The sequence below is a fragment of the Pan troglodytes genome, chromosome 5 (genome assembly GCF_028858775.2).
Source record: "Pan troglodytes isolate AG18354 chromosome 5, NHGRI_mPanTro3-v2.0_pri, whole genome shotgun sequence".
Classification (NCBI taxonomy): domain Eukaryota; kingdom Metazoa; phylum Chordata; class Mammalia; order Primates; family Hominidae; genus Pan; species Pan troglodytes.
In genome coordinates, this window is record NC_072403.2 from 93,808,148 (window position 1) to 93,826,885 (window position 18,738).

An 18,738-nucleotide genomic window follows, 5' to 3' on the forward strand; every position below is an offset into this window, starting at 1 on the left:
GGCTGACTAAAAGTGACTAACAAAATTATAGACTACTTTGGTGTGAATGTTTGTGTCCCCACAAAAGCCATATGTTGAAGTCTAATCCCCAGTGTGATGGTGTTAGGAGCTTAGGTTTTTGGCATGATTAGGCCATGAGAGCAGGGCCCTCCTGAATGGGATTAGTGTCGTTATCAGAGTTGCCTTGTCCCTTTTGCTATATGAGCCTACAGCAAAAATATTAGCTATCTAGCAAACAACCTTGACTAGACACTGATCTGTTGGTACCTTAATTTCAGGCTTCCCAGCCACTAGAACTGTGAGAAATAAATTTCTGTTGTTTGCCAACCACTCAGTCTATGGTATTTTGTTATAGCAGCCTGAACAGACTAAGACACAGACTACAATTAACTGAATATGGCTCAGAAAAACTTGAGTTTTTGTAGCTCAGTCGGTCTCAATCACTGCTCTAGCTCTGGTTCATGTCTTTAAATTTTATTTCACTAAAATAGATATTATTCGTACAAAGTAAAAAACAAAAGAGTTAGATTAAGTAAAAACTTTCTGATTCCCCAATACCAATCTCATTTCTCTGGTCCTGTGGTATAACAACTATTAAGAAATGGTTTAATGTGTGTTATTTCGCATGTTTTTATGAGGCATCTGTGTGTGTGTGTGTGTGTGTGTTTGGTGTATGGGTGGGTAGGTGGTTGTGTGGGTGTTTCTTTTAATACAAATTAAAGTCTTTTCTATTCATCTTATTCTGTAATCTAGGCTTCTAAAAAATTAAAAATAGAAAAGATAAAAATTTAAAAGGCAGACATCTTTTCTTATGAAAACATATAAATACACATCATTTTCTCTGACCGCCAAAGTTATATATCATTTCAAATTGCATAAATATGCATAAATACATTCTTGTTATAAAATATGCTTCAATTTTCACTACCATCTATCTAGAACATACATGAAGAAAGATTGCATCATCAAAGACTCCCCAAAAATTATGCCTCAATTTTTCCCTCCTTCCTGTACTCCCCTGCCTATGCTTCCTACCTACAGTGTATATCATCACATTCCAGCACAACTGGCAAGTACAAATGCATGACATGAGTAACCCTATACAGTGCAGGGTGGATTTCCAGGCATAAACAACACGCTGTTCAGGTTAAATCTCAGAACGCCACATTATTCTGTTTAATTGGCACAGATATAAGGTATTATGTGAAGCATTCTTGGGGGGGGCTCCACTTTCTGCCATTTTCTCCTCAATCATTTTTCTCTTCACAACTGGGTCTCAGAAAATCATATTAAGGGCTAGAGCAAACTCTTTAGTTATAACTTCTAACCATCAAAGGGATATGAGACTCTGCACCTTACCCCCATTATGCAACTAAAAATAAAGCAAAAATAAATAATTAAATCAAAATTATATTTTTTGGGATTTTGTAAAGTTTCTAGTAACTCTTTGTTTTTTTTAAGGTTTGTAATTTATTTTCCAACTCTAGAGAAATACACAGTCTTATAACCCATTTGTATTCATGATTTTGCCTTCTTTTCTTTAAAGAAGGTCTTGTCAATTAAGTAAACTGTAGACTTCATAAAATCTGGATGGTTTTCTTACACCTGGTTGCTGTTCTTATACCTTATGCATATTTTGTAAATATTTTCAGATATATGGAACATTTAATAAAACTAATACAATTTTTAAAAAGGAAAAGAGCCTTTAGTTTACAATGGCTGGTCTTGCTCTGTGTTCTATCCCAGTTCCAGCTCTAGATTCATGCTTTTCTCCCAGTGAGTCGGTTCCTATTTTAATGCTTAATTCTAGTATCTGTTTTTCTATCTTATTTCTCTTTCTCGCTCCTTACTCATCATTTCATCACATCTTCCAATGCACAATCTTCCTTTACCTTATTCCCTTGAGTTCCAATTTTTTAGTTCCCCTGGAAAAGCGTCTTTCATTAAAACTTTACTTTTACCTGTCAGTGAAAGCTCAGCTGCTGCTTGACATCCATAACACTTTGTTTGCAGCCTAAGTCATTCTGTTGCCTTCATGCTGGCACCACACCCCTGACCTTCCAGGACTGACCAGGATGCCTATGAGGGGATCTGCCTCACCCCAGCTCTCTGACATATTGCCACTGCTGATTACTCCCATCACCACTTGCCTCATCCCAATGTAGTCTTCAAGATTTATATGTGACCTTGCCTGTGTCTGACCTGATTGAGGGGACAACACACGGCCCTTCCCAGAGACAATGAACACAATGGAAAAATCACTTGCCTCTCTCTTGCTTGACATATTTTCCATAAACCTTAGTGGTATCATATGCTTTCTCAGGCTCTAAACAGAGACTCCACTGTTACACTGCCTTCTCTGGCTTCCTGCATCTGGACTCATCTTGTCCATTCTTCATTTTTCCTCCCATTCAGTTTTATTACCATTCCCATCATGTGATCCAAACATTACTGTCAACCATGATGATCATTATTTTTATTATAACTCTCTGGCCCAGGCACTGTGCTCTGCATTTTGCCTATATATTTCACTTAATTGTCACAAAGCTATGATGAGAAAAATGTTATCATTATCTATTTTTGTTGGAGTGAGAAACTGAGGTTTAGAAATGTGAGCAACTTGACAAAGGTCATTCAACTAATAAATGAGAGAGTCAAACATCAAATTCAGAATATTCTGCAAGAGTATCTTCATGGCAACCCTGTCAGTCACTCTACTGCCAGCCTTATCTGCATTAGCTGACTTCCGTATTTCTAGACATTAACTTTTCAATGGCTGCCCATTGCCTACAGGATAAATTTCAAACTTTCTTACATTCACCCTGGTGCCAAATTATCTTTGTGTGCTTTATGTACACATAACCCATACCCTGCTCCTTTATCTAATCTTTTATTATTTCTGATTTTTCACATAATCACATCTTTTCTCCCCAATTAATCTGCAACATTTCTAAAAGCAGTTATAATGGTGTTACATATGTTACATAGCTTTTTATTCATCACAACACTTACCTAAATGTCCTTCCTGTGGTAGGAGCTCAAAAATTATATGTTGATTAATCTTCCAAATTTCCTACATCCCACTGTTGAGTCCTATTTCAGTCACGCACAACAGTGATACATAAATTAACTTGAAGAGTTTTTAAATGTAATATGCTAACACATTTCCCCACACCAGACAACACTCATTGGTACCTATCACTTGTGGATAATCATGCCCCCTGAGGCCACTCAAAAAAACAATTTAAAACTTGGGAATGAATCATAATGTCGGTGTTCTGGAGTTTCCTGAGCATCTTTGTCACCATTTTTTTTCCCAACACCAACTGAAAGTATTATTGAGAAAGAAAATGAGACTAAAAGAAGATGAGATGTGCAACAAACCTGAAAACAATTCAAGAGGCCAAGTTTATGGATGCTAAAGCATGCCCATTGCACTGCCTTGGGTAACTTTTGGCTTCACAAAAGACTTTGGGAAGATTCAGTCACAGGAAACCAAGACTATGAAAACGGAAAGGAGACACCTAATGTGGCCATCAGTTTATGTCACTGACACTGTTTTCTTAGTCCTATCACACACCTACAATGATGAAGGCAATCATACTTTGATTCCAGTGACACCAAGGGGTTGATAGAGATGAGTGGCTGGCCCCTGGAATTTCTATCAGTGATCCTATAGCTACACCAATGTAATAGTATAATAATCTCTAGAAAGTTGATCCTTTCTCAAACTCAAGCAGCATAAACATAAACTACATTAGAAACTCACTATTTTTATTGACCCAAAACATGTATGAAGTAAAAACATTACTTGTGAAGCAAATTCAGCTTCCAGATGAGTCCATAATTTATCTTCCAGCCATATTGTTGCCATTAAATCCATCTATGTAGAATTCTGAAACTGCTTCCAATGAAAGGTCAAATTTGTTGCGATTGATATTATTTCCTTTGGGAACTCTCTGGAGGAGGTTACAGATTCTGTTCCACATTCAGTTTCTAAACATTGAAATCTTGGTATCACCAAGGTGTTTCCATACCACTGTTCCACCATCAACACTGAATATCGCTTTTGTATGTAAGCTCATGTCATCTAGATTTCCATTTTCCCTGTCAACTCCTGCAGATCACCTCACTAAAGTACTTAAAACAGTATCTGGGATTTAGTGAGCATTCGATGCATGGGAGTTATTAATATACCTAGAACCATTGGGTGTTTCCAATGTCCTTCAGCAGGGGTATGCCAAGGCCAACTTATTTGATTGTTAATATTTTTATTATTTTTTAATCATCCATCCCAGAATGTCATTTTATTACTTTTAGAAATTTAACAAGCCAATTGTTGGACATGCCCATCATTAAAAATTATATGAACTTATAATTCAATAAATTATATTAAAAATAAGGGTTATAAGCACCCAAAACTCATCACTTTCTAATTATTTTACTATATTTTATATTACTTAGGTTTTTGAGGCTATTTAACTCAATCGTATCAGCATGGCAGAAATACTATATGATGGTGTACTACTGTGCTTCTCTTCCCCACTCTGTGTTCGGTGACGTCACCCCAGTAGCTTGAAAATGGTCATGATGGCAATGCTTCATGAAAGAAAGGAGCCAACACTACAAATCAGGACTTGGTTTAGTATTCTGTTGATTGTTTAGACTAAAGAAAATGATGGAGAAAATGTTAATAATGCTAATTAAACTTAACAGTGTGTTGTGCTTAATATTAAAGCCAAAAGCGATTTCAATTTAATGAATGTAACTTTGCACAAGGGTTAGCAATAGCTCAACAATAAATCACTTATAGGATTTAATGGCAACAAATTTATTGGAAAAAGAGGTAGCAGATTGGGGTCTAATCATTTGTGAAATCATGGTAGCATTGCAACCATAAGTTGGTTATGCATACAAGAGTTCTACAAAAAATAACAAAAGTATACTGTAAGAATCAATTGGATACATGGAATTTACAAAAGGGTGTTATATATTTTACTATTTATAAATTTGTGTTATTATGCTTTATTATATTACATTTATAAACTTTATATGTAAAATGTATAACAAATATGTATATATATGCACACGTACATATACATATCTGTACACATACACATGCTTTTTTCCTAAAAGCTTTATTATGAAACATTCACTGCACACGTCTGCCTTTGGATTTTCTTACCAATCAAAGGATAAAATAACTTTGCTAAGGGTGGAATTCATACAAAAATGAGATGGTGAAAAGGAAAAATGGACATCACCTTAGAAAACCATGGAATCGTTCAAGTAGCAAATATTTATAATCAGTTATTGCTGCAAAACAAATAACCTCAAAATCAGAAGCTTAAAACTGAGAATATTTTTTATTGCTCTGAATTTATGGTTCAGCTATGTAGTCCTGCTCATCTGAAACAGGTTTGACTGGGTTTACTCATGCATTCACAATCAACTAGCTGGTCTAGGATGGCTTTGCTCGTATGTCTGGCAACAGTCAGGTTGTTGTCTGGGGTGATAGAGGTAATCGAGCCACATGTATCCACCTGCCAACGGGATACCTCAGCTCATTTTCATAGTTATGGGCAAGATTAACACAAGGCCTCTTGGAGCCTGGGCTTAGAAGTGGCATAAAACTCACTTGCTCCTAATTGTTGACTAACACAAGTCACAAATACAGCTCAGATTCAGAGGTGGGAAAATAACATCCACCTCTTAATGGGAGTCTGGGAAGTCAAAGGATATGGATATAGAGAGGCATTGGCAATTTGAGTCATCATCTACCACAGTGTTTTCTCCCATCTACGTATGCTCACTTCAGGATCCAGCTGAAATCCTATTCACCTTGGTTAAACAAACTGCCTGTGAATGGGGCCGGCCCAGCTGTAAACCGACAAACAAAATCTTCTTTGTCCCTGGATTATGGTCCTGCTCTCCCATTTTCTGAATATGAACAATTTAGTAGACCTACTGAGACAAGGATAAAGTAGCTAGAATTTAGTCTCAGTTTCTCTTTTCTCATAAAAAAAATCCCATATAATGCAAATTTGCAATTAGAATCAGGTTGTAGAAGAAAAATTAAAAAGAGATTTAGTGGAATTAAGGAAGCTGAATGAAATTTAATCCCAAACACCAAGAAAAATATGTCTTAAAAGCTGTGGTTTTACAAAGTATGAGAGATATATGGACCCAAGCTCAACTTGTGTAAAGAGAAAAAGGGGGCAAAAAAGGACTACTTTATTCCAGATAGAAACACTAAGGTTATAGGAAGGAACTACATTGTGATAACATCCTTTTTCTTCTTTGGCCCCTTACCAACATTTGCAATTATATTTATTTATTAACTGGCCTTTTTGTTGACTCATGTATCCCTAACACCTAACTCAGTACTCTGGCACAATAAATAGTTAAATGTTAAACTAATGCCTCAATATATGAGACAACAATGACTTTTATAGAAAAGTTATATTCATGTATGCATTTCAGTAATGTTTTCCTTTTAAAAATACTTTCTGCATAGTCTTCAAAAGTGAAACAGTAGAAAGGAAGGGTCCCGCCTAAATATTGGAAAACATTTGAGGATTTCTATGGTTCTTTCCTTCCTTTTGGAGATTGCAGAAGAATTGTAGAACCATACCAATCTTAACGTTTATTCAAATTAATCAGCCCTATTCCCTCAGCACAGCAGTGTAACCTGCACAAACAATACTCATGCATCTGTTTATAACATTTCTGTGTGGAGATCACATTTACCAATTTGGCTTTCAATCACAGCAATGACTATCTCTCAATGGTTTTTTAGCCAGTCATATTAAAATAATCCTGCCCGCTGATTCAGAATAGGAAGAAAGGAAGATAATGAATATTAGTTGAGTGATTAATTATCAGTTCCTATTCTAGGGTCTCTAATACATTATCTCTTTTAATTCTCTAAAACAATTCTTCAAAATAAGTATCACAATCTCCATTTCACAGATGAGAAATCTGAGGCTCAAAGAGGTCAAGAATTTGATACAGTTTACAGTTTGTAAAGTGACAGATATGGGATGTCAACTCCAGTAAGTCTGTCTGATTCTAAAGCTTTTGTTCTTTTCACTCTATAACTGTACTATTTCATCTCTTTTGTTTTAATGAAGATGGATTTATATTCTTTATTTGAATTTTAATGGGGAAGAAGCTTTATAATGTATCGTTGGAAATGTAGTAGAAAAGAAAAAGAAATTTCTAAGCCTCTCCTTCCATTTATGGTTCTTCCGGAAAGCATTAACAACCAAGAGAATGCCATATTTCAGCCCTCAAAGCAGATTAAAACAAACATTCTCATCAGCTATGGTTTATGTCGCAGCAAAATTTTGTATTGCCCATAACTAAAATATGCCCCTCCTTTTGATAATGAAGATCCCAGGTCTCACTGTACCCCTTGTATCATTCATCCAATTCTGGCTGGCACTGCTCCATGGCTGCACTCCCAGAATCAGTACATTCCCAAGCCAAACCATTCTTCTATTTCGTATTATGTCTGCTTTAATGGGGGAAGGAGTCTCAGAGAAAAGGAAACAGATAGAGGCTGTGTAAACACAGCATATCCTAGGCTTCAGAGTGAAGTAATATTAGAGGAAGTTTGAAATTTTGCAAAGTGATAGCAATTATACAGTTTAAGCATAATTACATGTAAGCATCATATATAATATAAAAGAGAAAGATATTATAAGCAAGTGGCAAAGAAAGATGGAAATGGATATCAGTGCATACACAGGAGAAAAAGAAACGGACCCTCAGAGGATTAATACAATTTCCCCTTTTAGTGGCAAGCACAAGGCAGTTTAATTTCACTTACTTCTCTATTTGACAAGGTTGTTTTTATGCTCTCTTCTATTTATAGCCAAATGTTCTCCAGTGCAGTACTCCTCAAACTTGACTGTGCATGAAAATCACTAGGAGAGTTTGTTAAAATGCGGATTCTGATCCAGTAGCTCTGGAGTAAGCCCTGAAGAGACTGTGTTTCTAACAAGCTCGCAGTTAATATCCATGCTGCTGGAAAATTTTAGAACCCCATTTGAGAAGCAAGGCTCTTGTTCATAAGATACTATATTGTGGAGTATGAGCGGGGAGAGGAGTAAAAAGATCTAGTGCCTTAGAAAATGGAGTTAAAAAGAATATTTACTTACTTTGCATTTCTAAGAATTCTCCAATTTTGGGCTATCAGTATTGACATCTTTTATCAGATTTCAGAAACTCGTTATGCTTTCCTTTTTAATATAAACATTTTTCTTGTTTTGCTGACTTCTAGCATTTGAGACCAGTTAGTTCCTCAAATGTTAAGAAGTCTGTGTTTATGTAACAAAAAATGAATTTAGATTTCTACTTTCAAGGGTTCAATAGGATTCTTTTTTTCTCTTATGGATGAATCTGTGAAGCCACAAAAATCAAAACCAACTAAGTCATGGTGGTTCGTGCCTATAGTCCCAGCACTTTGGGAGGCTGAGGTGGGAGGATCACTTGAGGCCAGGAGCTGGAAAGCAGCCTGGGCAACATAGTGAGACCCTGTCTCAAAAAAAAAAAAATAGCTGGACATGGTGCTGTGTACCTGGAGTCAAAGCTACTCAGGAAGCTGAGGTGGGAGCATCAGTTGAGCCCAGGAGTTTGAAGCTGCAGTAAGCTATGATCGCAACACTGCACTCTAAACTGGGCAAAAGAGTGAGACCCTATCTCTAAAAATAAAATAAAAAATAAAATCAATGTCATTATTTGTATAGGTGTGTACATACGTCATCTGAATCAAAATGGATTTTAAGGCGAAAATACATACAACACAATTTTGAGGTTTCTTTTCGACAAGCAGTAGTAAGTTTCAGTCTAGCCAGGGGTAACCTAGTCTAAGAAAATGCTCCATAAATAATTGAGGGACACAGATTTCCTCCTTCTCTTTCAGAAGCTTCTGGTTAGAAAAAAAAATACTGAAATAAGATTTCCAGTTATAAAGTAAAACAGTATCTTTGTCAGAGATATAGTGAAATAAAGCTTGATTCTTCTCATTTCCCAGATCAGAAAATCAAGGCACGGAGAGATTAGTCCACTTGTTTAAGATTGCTGGAGTCATTAGCTCCAGAGGATAAGTCATGAGAATAAAAGCCAGCTCACTGATGCTGAGGCCAGTTCCTTCCTCTCCCTATGCTGCCTGCCTGCTTAGGTTTCCACCCAACTTGGCTTTCCTGTCCCCTGGACTTCTCACCTTCAGAAATGTCATTGACCCCTTAGAATTTCTGGGCTCAAGTGGTCCTCCCGCCTCAACTTCTTGAGCAGCTGAGACATAGTGCACACCACCATGCTCCGCCAATTTTCCTTTAGAGGCAGGGTCTCGCTATGTTGCCCAGGCTACTCTCCAACTCCTGGCCTCAAGTGATCCTCCTGACTCAGCTTTCCAAAGTTCTGGGATTACAGACATGAGACACCATGCCTGACCTGATTTTTATCATTGATATGCTGGAATTTTAGGCAGTTTCTAACTCAGTTTGCCAGTGAGATGTTAAGATTGGTTCTCAGCACAAGTGAATGTCCTATTTCAATATTTTTGCCCAGATCCACTGGTATATTATTAATAGTAAACTTCATTTGCTCTCTTATAACTCCTATCATGTATGAATAACTTTTGAGAAATCTAGTCTTAGAACTCTAATCTTCCCCTGCTACCCCAATTTCCTTTCCTTTGGCCATTCCCAATCCCAACTCCCTGAAGCCCATGATCCTGCCTCACACAGCTCAGTTACTCAGAGAGTGATGAAGGAAGGGAAAAGTGAACTGTCTTTTCTTAGAGAACCTTGGCCCATTCACAACACAAGCATTTGTTCTATCCTTCACAGCTAGGATGATTAAATGATTCATAGTCTACATCAGGAAACTTTTGAAAATGACAGGAGCAAGGTTAAAACTAGGCCAGGGTTACAGGCATAAATTAGGACTGTGCTAGGCATATTGTAACATGGCCAACCTAAAAATGGCTACACAGGGCACTCCACGAACTCCTCTAAGATTTCACTGGAAAAGGCATTGAATGCCGGGAAGTTTAGTGGACCCTGAATAGTAATCTATGCGTGAAATGTGATGTACAGCCCCTAGAAGTTCCACCACATTGTAACTTTCAGGTGTCAATTGATTTAACAACTTTTAAGATCTCAAATTATAATGAACACATGCAGAGATATGCACAAAGCAACAGAGTAAAGAAAAAGATGAGATATATTAATATTAATTTTTTTTGTTTTTGCTTCCAGCTGACTTAAAACCTCTAACTGTTTGTTGGATATAAAACATTTTTTGTGTTTGCAGAACACTTACATCAGAAACCAGTGTTGATCAAAAGGAGAAATCCAGTTTATTTTTAATTACCATTGGTTCCCTACTCCCGTTCTTTGTTTAAGAGCCAAGTTCAGTTTAATTTAAAAAGGAAAGCCACGCTAAGAAGTGATAAATTGTACACTCTAAGAAGATCTTAAAATACTCTTATTTCATAACACATTTTAAAATCTGGAAGCGCCATGTACAGTGACATCTAATTCCCTCATGGAATGCAACAACACAGAGAATGGGGTATTGTATCATCTTAAGCTGCCTTATAGATGCTATATCTAAAATATTTTCCCATTTGTTTTTTCACAACTCCAATCTTTGTCTCCAATAGTCTCCTAATTCTTAGTCCCCTTGAATTTACTTGCAGCCCTTGTTATTTTTTGCAAATGCTTCTCTGAACCTGTATCTCCGCAGTACAGAACGTTTCAAGGGCCCCCAATAAGGAGACTACAAAATATTTAACCCAATTTACAAATCCCTACATCATCTATGCCTCCAGACTTATCGCCGAGAAAGCAATGGGCTTGCATTTGTTGAATGATTGTAACCAAAGATTAAAAAGACATGCCAAGCCTTTCTCTCAAGTGACTTACTTTCTTTGAAAAGGTAGTTAAAACACTAGTGTTGGGATGGACTGAGATATCCCAAGAGCTGATTGGAGAATAGTTTTTATTTCTGTTTTGCTGAGCTCATGGTAATTGGGGAAGCAAACAGGAGGAAGTAAGAGGGGACTGAAATTGTTTTAGTCTAGGAAGCAGGTGGAGGAACTGGGTTCCAAGCTGTGGAGAAGAGCCGAAACCTGGAGGAGTGGAAATGAAACAAAAATGAAAACGGAGCAGAGAGACCAAGATTGGAAGAGAGCTTTCCGAACTATTTTCAAATCTCTTTCAGGTTGTAAGAGCTCATTTCATCAAAAGAAGACTTATGTTTGATGTTTGGTGCCATAGATGTGGACCCTTTGACTCAGTGATTCTCAATCTTGGCTGCACATTGAAATCACAAAGACATTTATAAGACGATAATTTGCAGCACTCACCTCTGGATGTTCTGATTTAACGGTTTTAGGTGGGGCTGAAAAGTGTAGTGTTTAAAAGCGTTCCCCTCCCCGCCCCCACCACCAGGTGACTCTTGTGAAGATGAAAGATTATCCATGTGACTGCACTTTACACAGGACTCTCTAAAGGTTGATCTTATTGATAGGATCCTATCTTATTGATAGGATTACTAAATCAGTGGCCACTGAATTTCAAAGCAAATGGGAGAAAAAGCACAGTTATGGACTCCGCTAGGGCCTAAGCTCTGTTCATAATAACTTTTTCAACTAAATCTTGAAGTCCAAGTTAGGTAAAGAATAGGGTCAAGCAGCCCAGGAGAAGGAAGAGCATACACAAAGGCACAAAGGTGAGAAATAGCATATTCTGTGCAGAATGCATTTAATTTTCTGATTTATTCAACAACCATTTATTGCATACTTAATCCATGCTTCACACTGTCCTATTCAGTGGGGCCATAAAAGTGACTGACAAGAAATTTACAAACTAAAGTGAATTGGACACAGCAAGGCTGTCTTCTCCTCTGGAGTGCTTGCAATGGTGTGTTGGTCAAGTTGAACTTTAAAGGAACCTTTAGGAGCAAACAAAGGGCAGGACCTTCCTGTGGTGAACTTCTCATGCCTCAGCTAATTCAGAGTCAAAGACTGAATGTCAGGAAGAAAGGACTTAAAAGTCCAGTGTGATTAGCTTCACAAGAGAAAAGTACATGAGTAAGGGTCTCATATACATCCTCTTATTGGCACACTGCAAAGTCTCTGCAATATGAAACAGCATTATTATTATTATTATTATTATTGGCTCTTCAAAGCAAATGTTAATAAATCGAGAAAAAAATATTTTAATACCTAGTAAGTACTAATCCCACAGAAACTATAAAATGCATTTAATATTAATGTATTAAGATTTAAACCTTTATTCAGATCTTCATATGTGCAGTGACCCAGTTCATCCAAGTTTTAGTAGTTGTCTGAAACTCTTTGTAGAAAGATACATAAATTCACAAACACATATACAGGATTATTGAGATTGTAACTCTTCCCAGACATGTTTTTTTCACTAAAAATTTTCCACATTTCTAAGAAATATGTGTATGAATCAAGAGTAACTTACCAAGGCAGCCCAGGGAGAACCAGGACCAAGGACAAGAGACCCCTGGGCACTGAGGGTGTTCCATAAAGTGGCAGGAGTTGAGAGGTGAAGCTGGAGACTCAAAAACCAACCACAACACAGAAATTGGTGCAGTGATTTGCAAATATGGTCCTAGAACCAGCTATGTCAGCATCACTGGGAACTTGATAGAAATGCAAATTGTCAGGCCAGGATATATATTGAGCCAGACCCCTTGAGGGTAGGATCCAATAATGTGTGCTTTAACAAACCCTCCAAGTGACTTGATGGTTGAGAACCACTAGATTAGTGGTCCCCACTCCTGGCTACTTATTGAATCTATTTAAGGACTATGTTAGTTTTCTAGGGTGGCCATGACAAATACCACAGACTGGGAAGCTTAAATGAAAATTATTTTCTCACAATTCTGAAGAATAGGAGTCTGAGATTAAAGTGTTCACAGGGCGGGTTTCTTCTGAAGCCTCTCTTCTTGGTTTATAGACAGCTGTCTTCTCACTGTCTTCACATGACATTTCTTCCACGTGTCTGTCTCTGTGTCCTAATTTCCTCTTCTTAGAAGGACATCAGTCAGATTAGGGCCTACCCTAATAACCTCATTCTAACTTAATTACCTCTTTAAATATGCTATCTCCAAATACAGTCACATTCTGAGGCACTGGGGGTTAGGACTTCAATATATGAATTTTAGGGGTGTTACGAGGTAACACCCTAAATAGCTCAGATCATAACAAGAACCTTTCATTTAAAAATATCAATATCACATGAGACCAACTGACTCTGAATTCTTAGGGGTGGGGCCCTGGCATAAGTATTTCTTAAAACCTCTCTTGTGAGTCATATGTGTAGCAGGGCTGAGAATCAGGCTATAATGGGTAAAAGGCCAAACAGTTGGGCACATGGCAGGAGATGTAGCCATCAGTGGCCACATGCTGCCCAGTAAGGCAGGTAGACCCTACCAGGAATAGAGGGTGCTATGAGGTAGCAGGAACCCAACCATGAGAAGTCTGGCTTAGGACAGCATATTCAGCTAAGCCCTAAAGCAAGAGTGAAGAGACTGAGAATTCAGGTAATAGCATAGAGGTGTGTGAGACAGCCAGTTTATAAGACACCAACATCGGAACGAGTGTGAAAGATTAGAACTCAGCTGTAATCCACAGAGCTGATTTGACTCTGGTGGCACAGGTTTGTGCCAGGGTCTCCTGGCCAGGAAGCTGTTGCCAGGGCCAGAGGATATAGCTGCAGAAACCCAAGAGATGGCAGTGAAGGAATTCAGATGGCATCTGAGGCTTTTACAAGACATCCTACCTTTTAATATCTCGAATACACATATCTCTTTATAGTGTTTTATAAAGAAAGAAAACAAGACAAACAGCAATAACAAAACCACTGCCCTGAAGGTAAAATGTATTTACGGTCTTAGGAGGCTGTGTGAGGAGCTATCCTATTCCTAGTGAGTTCCTGGACTTTATTTTCTGTGGGTGTTGAGGAGTCTCAAAGAGTAACTCATTAAACTTCTAACCACTTTTGTCTGGTCAAAGCCAATAATCTCTGCTTTGTTATCCTTCAGAGAGAGGAAGCCAGTTGTGTTCAAATTGTCATTATTAGCTCCATTTCCAACACCACAAAAATTAAAAGACTGTTGCAAAGAAACAAATGGAATCCAGGAAGAACACACAATCTCTTTGAAACCTCCTCACCCCTATCCACCCACCTGGCCCAGAGATGGAGGAATTACAGGGAACCCAGCTGAGTAATAATGTTGTTGATTCCCTGCTAATCGGATTTTTCTTGAGTCCAGCAACAGTCAAGTGTTTACAAGACTTCTCTTTTCAAAACAACTCAAAAGACATTCCCAGCAGAGAAGCTAGGAACGAGCAAATCAATAATGTAGGAACTGCTACTAAGGGTTTTCATCTGCCCAGCAAGGAGAATATTTATTTATAGAAAAACTGGCCACTCCAGTTTAGTGTAGTAATAACATGGTGCAGCTAGTTCAAAGAGTGGCATGGTTGAACACAGCCTTGTATTATGCCCACCGTAAATGGTCTCTATGAGGAAAGGCCTGTAATTTAGAAAGATTTGCCATGGATGGTAAAGCCCGGGTCATTGTAACAGATACTTTTTACCAACTCTATTTGTGGAGAGGGCATGTAAAAAGGAAGGAAAAAGGTTAGCTTCAGGAAACCTGGAAGGAGAAAGTGAGCCTCATTTGGTTTTACCTACATGAGAGCTATCTTACGCCCAACCTGAAGCCTTCCTTGATGGTTGGAGATAAATTTATTACAAAGGCACAGAGTTTTTTACGTGCAATATATATGTTTTGTTCCCTAAAGAATCATTTCTCCACTGTCCTGCTTATACATTATCTCTCTTTACCTGCTCCTTGAATGCTGAGGAAAAATGATGTACTCTTCAATTGCATTTTTATATTAGGGTATGTCATTGGGTGGAAGTCAGAAAACACTGACTCAAAATGTCAAGCTCTTATCCAGGGAATTCCCTGGGGCATGGCTCTGTTGACCTTCTGTTGTTTATCCCATCAATCTTTGTCATCGCTACTGGAAAAGCAGGAGGTGCAGATTGTAGATGTGGCTGCTTCAAAGCCAGTCTCTGAAGATGCATGTAACAATTTCTTTGACCTATTTTTTTAATCATCAGGTAAATATCCTGTCAGGAATTAGGAATTGTACATCTGAACTTATCCCTCTGTGTCTGTCTATCATTGTCATTTCTAGTTTTTATCAGCCAGCTGTGATGCAGTCCCAAAGGTGACATTTGTATAGTGGTATGCTGGTAAAGATTTAAAACTGGCTCTCTGGGGAAAATAGGACTGATTTGTATTGTTTGACAATTTCCTTGGTGTAAATACTTCCACATGGCTCATTTCAAGCTATCAACATGAAGTTCTTGGAAGCAAAGTTGGGAAGAGATACACCATTATGTAGTATTTCCAGAACACAGATACAGTTGAAGGAAAAAATCCCAGGAGTATACGTAATAATAAAATGTAGTAAAATAAGTAGTAAGTGATAAGTTTTGAGTATTTTTGACCTTGTTTTTAATAAAATTTACATAACTGTAAGTTTATATAATTTAATTTTTTAAATGGTTGTGTTTATCATCCATCTTTACAAAATTCCTGAAAATCTAAGATTGGCTTACATGAGCCAATAGTAGCCACTTTCAGCACACAGCTGGTCCTCTGGAAGGTGAAGCCCAGATTTATGAATTAAAGGAGAACCCAGGCACAACATCAAGCATTAGATACTGTGAAAACCCTGAGCCTGTGAGCAGAGAAGAGGCTGATCAAATGGCACTATAGGCTTGAGGAATAAACACAAAACCACATTTCCAAATTCCAGCCTGTAGGGCAGAGGTCACCAATTAGGGGGCTGAAAAATATCTTTTGTTGGGGAGTTCTGATCCCACTGGGCCAGCTTGTGCATTTAGCACTGCAGAAATCAGCTGGATCTGAGAGGTAGCTGCCACCTTAGGGTAAGATTTGTGAACTCTGATTTACAACTATCCAAACCTCTCTTTCCATGGCTTGTTGCATTCATTTTCATTGCCTCTGAAGGCAGGAGTGCTTCCAAATCAGCGCTTAGCCAAGTACACCCCTTCAAGAAGCCTCATGGCTTTAAGTGACAGCTACATGCTGATGCATCCCTCCCCTGAACTGGAGACTCCAGTATCTAATAGCCACTGCCTATTCAGCATCTCTCCTTGAACATTTAACAGGCAGCTCAAACCTAACGTGTTCAAAAGTGAACTGCCTCGTCACTGTGTTCACCAACTCAGAAAACGGCTACTCCATCCTTCCAGTTTCCTGGACAAGAGTCATGGCCTCATCTTTGACACCTCTTTCTCTCTGTCCCACATTCTATCTGGGGGCAAATCTTGTCATCTCTGCCTTCAAAATACATCCAGAAGCTGACCTTTTCACCACATCCAACATAGCTTTTATAATCTCTCCCCTTCATTATTGCAATAGTATCCTAGCCGGTCTCTGTTTCTGGACTTGCCCACCTACTGCCCATTCTTACAACAGCTACCATGAGCCTTTTACAACTTAATTCCAGTCACGTATTTTCTCTGGGGAAATAACTGAATGTCTCCCTATTTCACTTAGAGTAAAAGCCAGAGTCCTTAGGCCTTTGATTCTGCTGTTCCCTAAGAAATGTTCTTTCCCCAGATATTCTCACGGCCTCCTTTCCCATCCATTAAGCCTTTTCTGAATGTCATCTCTTCACCTGTCTTCAGAATTGTAACCTCCATCAAAATCTCCTTTGGCTTTCTTCTCCATTGCCCTTATCACTAGACTGTACATTTTACATTTTTTCTTCCTGGAAGAAGTTAAGCTTCCTGAGGGTAGAGATTTCTGTTTTGTTCACTGCTGTATCCCCAGCACCTAGAAACAATGCCCAGCATGGTGGGTCTCAGCTATCAGTTGGATAAATGGATACCAACCCATAGAAAATGAAGTTATTTCAAACACAATTTGGAAGGTGTGGTAGGATGGGAGAGGAGGTAGGGAGAAGGGAGTTAGGGGAGTCGTAGGAAAATGGAACATTCCAACTGGACAACTCAGAATCTAGCCTCTTCAGGTTTCTCGCTGAGAATCAGTGAAGGGTGTGGAATTTTAGAAAATTCCAGCACTTCTGATATGGAATAGGGGCATATATAAAGGCAGGCTGTGTGCTTTCCTAAAAATAACAATACTTTTAAGTGAGATAAACGTCATTCTGCTCCTGTCGTTATTTTCTTGGGTATATAATTTAATCCCTCTAAGCCTCTCCTGGTTCTCCTTTCATTGAATTCTTCCCCTTTTAGGCAGCTGGCTTCTGTGGCATCTTTTACTCCCTTGATCTCTTAAAGGCTGCGCCTAGCAGACTTTCTACCACCCTCTTCTCTTCTGACTCTAGCCGGATATAACCACACTTTTCACCTTCCTGATTTCACTCACGCTACTCCCTTAGCCTGAAGAAAACAGACAAATTCAGACAGAGAAAACAGTGCAAACTCAAGTCTCCTCTGTTCAGCTCAAATTGCCTTGTGTTCACATGATCCCATCTTACCCACCTCCCTCACAACTGCAAGATATCATGGAACAAGTGTAAGCCTTAGAGGAAAAACTGAACTTATCACAGGATCATCATTTCACAGCCATGTTAACTTGAATCAGTCCCTTAAACTGTATAAGCTTCTGTTTCTCTAAGTGAAAAATGAACAGGCAGCCAGGCATCCTGGCTCTAGCAATAGACTCCTTGGGTCATATCACAGCTCTGCTACTTTTAGCTGGGTGAAAGGGCAAATTAATGTCTGCAAGCCTTGAAGTCTTCCTTGATGAAAGTATGAATAATGAGGCCCACTTCATAAGGTTGCTGTACAGATTTGATGAGATGTAAAACCCTGATACACTGCCTGGCACATAGGAAGCCCTCGATTCAGGTCAATTATTACAATTATTATTATGGGGTCACTGTAAATACCCATGAGCTAATGTCCATGTCCTGGACAGCCTCTGTTTGTCCCTCTATATCCACTCTGCCCCAGCCTTCTTCCCCCAACTCGGGCCCCATGAAGCTCAGTTGGAGGGCCTCCATCAACGCTCCTTCATCCTTGGGCTTCTGTTTGGGCAAATGGAGGCACTAGCAGGAGATGTGCTCCCTCCCTGGGAAGCTCCGGGGCTCCTGTCAAATGACTTTCTCCACGGGATGCCCTACGCACTGTATATATTGTCTGGGGACGAGTAACCAGTCCCTCCTCTTGGTAGTGATGTCCTGCTATTACTAGCTCTGGGATATTATATTATCTTGGTTTTGCTTCACTGTGGTGACTCCCTTATAAATAGTTTCTTTATTGAACTCTACTCTATGTGAGCATGCTAACTGCTTCCTGACTGACACCCAGTTGATAGAGTGTACATTAGAGTACTTTGTGAAGTTACAACACACATCTTTCACCTATGTCCTTATTTGTCCCTACATCCCTAGCAACCGGCAGCGTCAAGCACATGAGGAAAAAAAAAAAAAAAACACTGGGTTGGGCGCGTTGGGTCACACCTGTAATCTCAGTCCTTTGGGAAGGTAGATCTCTTGAGTCCAGGAGCTTGAGACCAGCCTGGGCAACATGGTGAAAGCCCGTCTTTACAAAAAAAAAAAAAAAAATACGAAAATTAGTGGGCAGCATGGTGGTGCACATCTGTAGTCCCAGC

General features: G+C 38.8%; 1 long non-coding RNA gene across 1 annotated transcript; it reads right to left on the reverse strand.

Moving 5' to 3' along the window:
- Positions 1–11,760: 11,760 nt before the first annotated feature.
- LOC104006897 (uncharacterized) lies at positions 11,761–13,258 on the reverse strand. The gene is made up of 2 exons (XR_680863.3): positions 12,507–13,258; positions 11,761–12,151 (listed from the first exon to the last, which is right to left on the reverse strand). It is a non-coding gene; the product is annotated as an uncharacterized LOC104006897 (long non-coding RNA).
- Between the last annotated feature and the right edge of the window lie 5,480 nt (positions 13,259–18,738).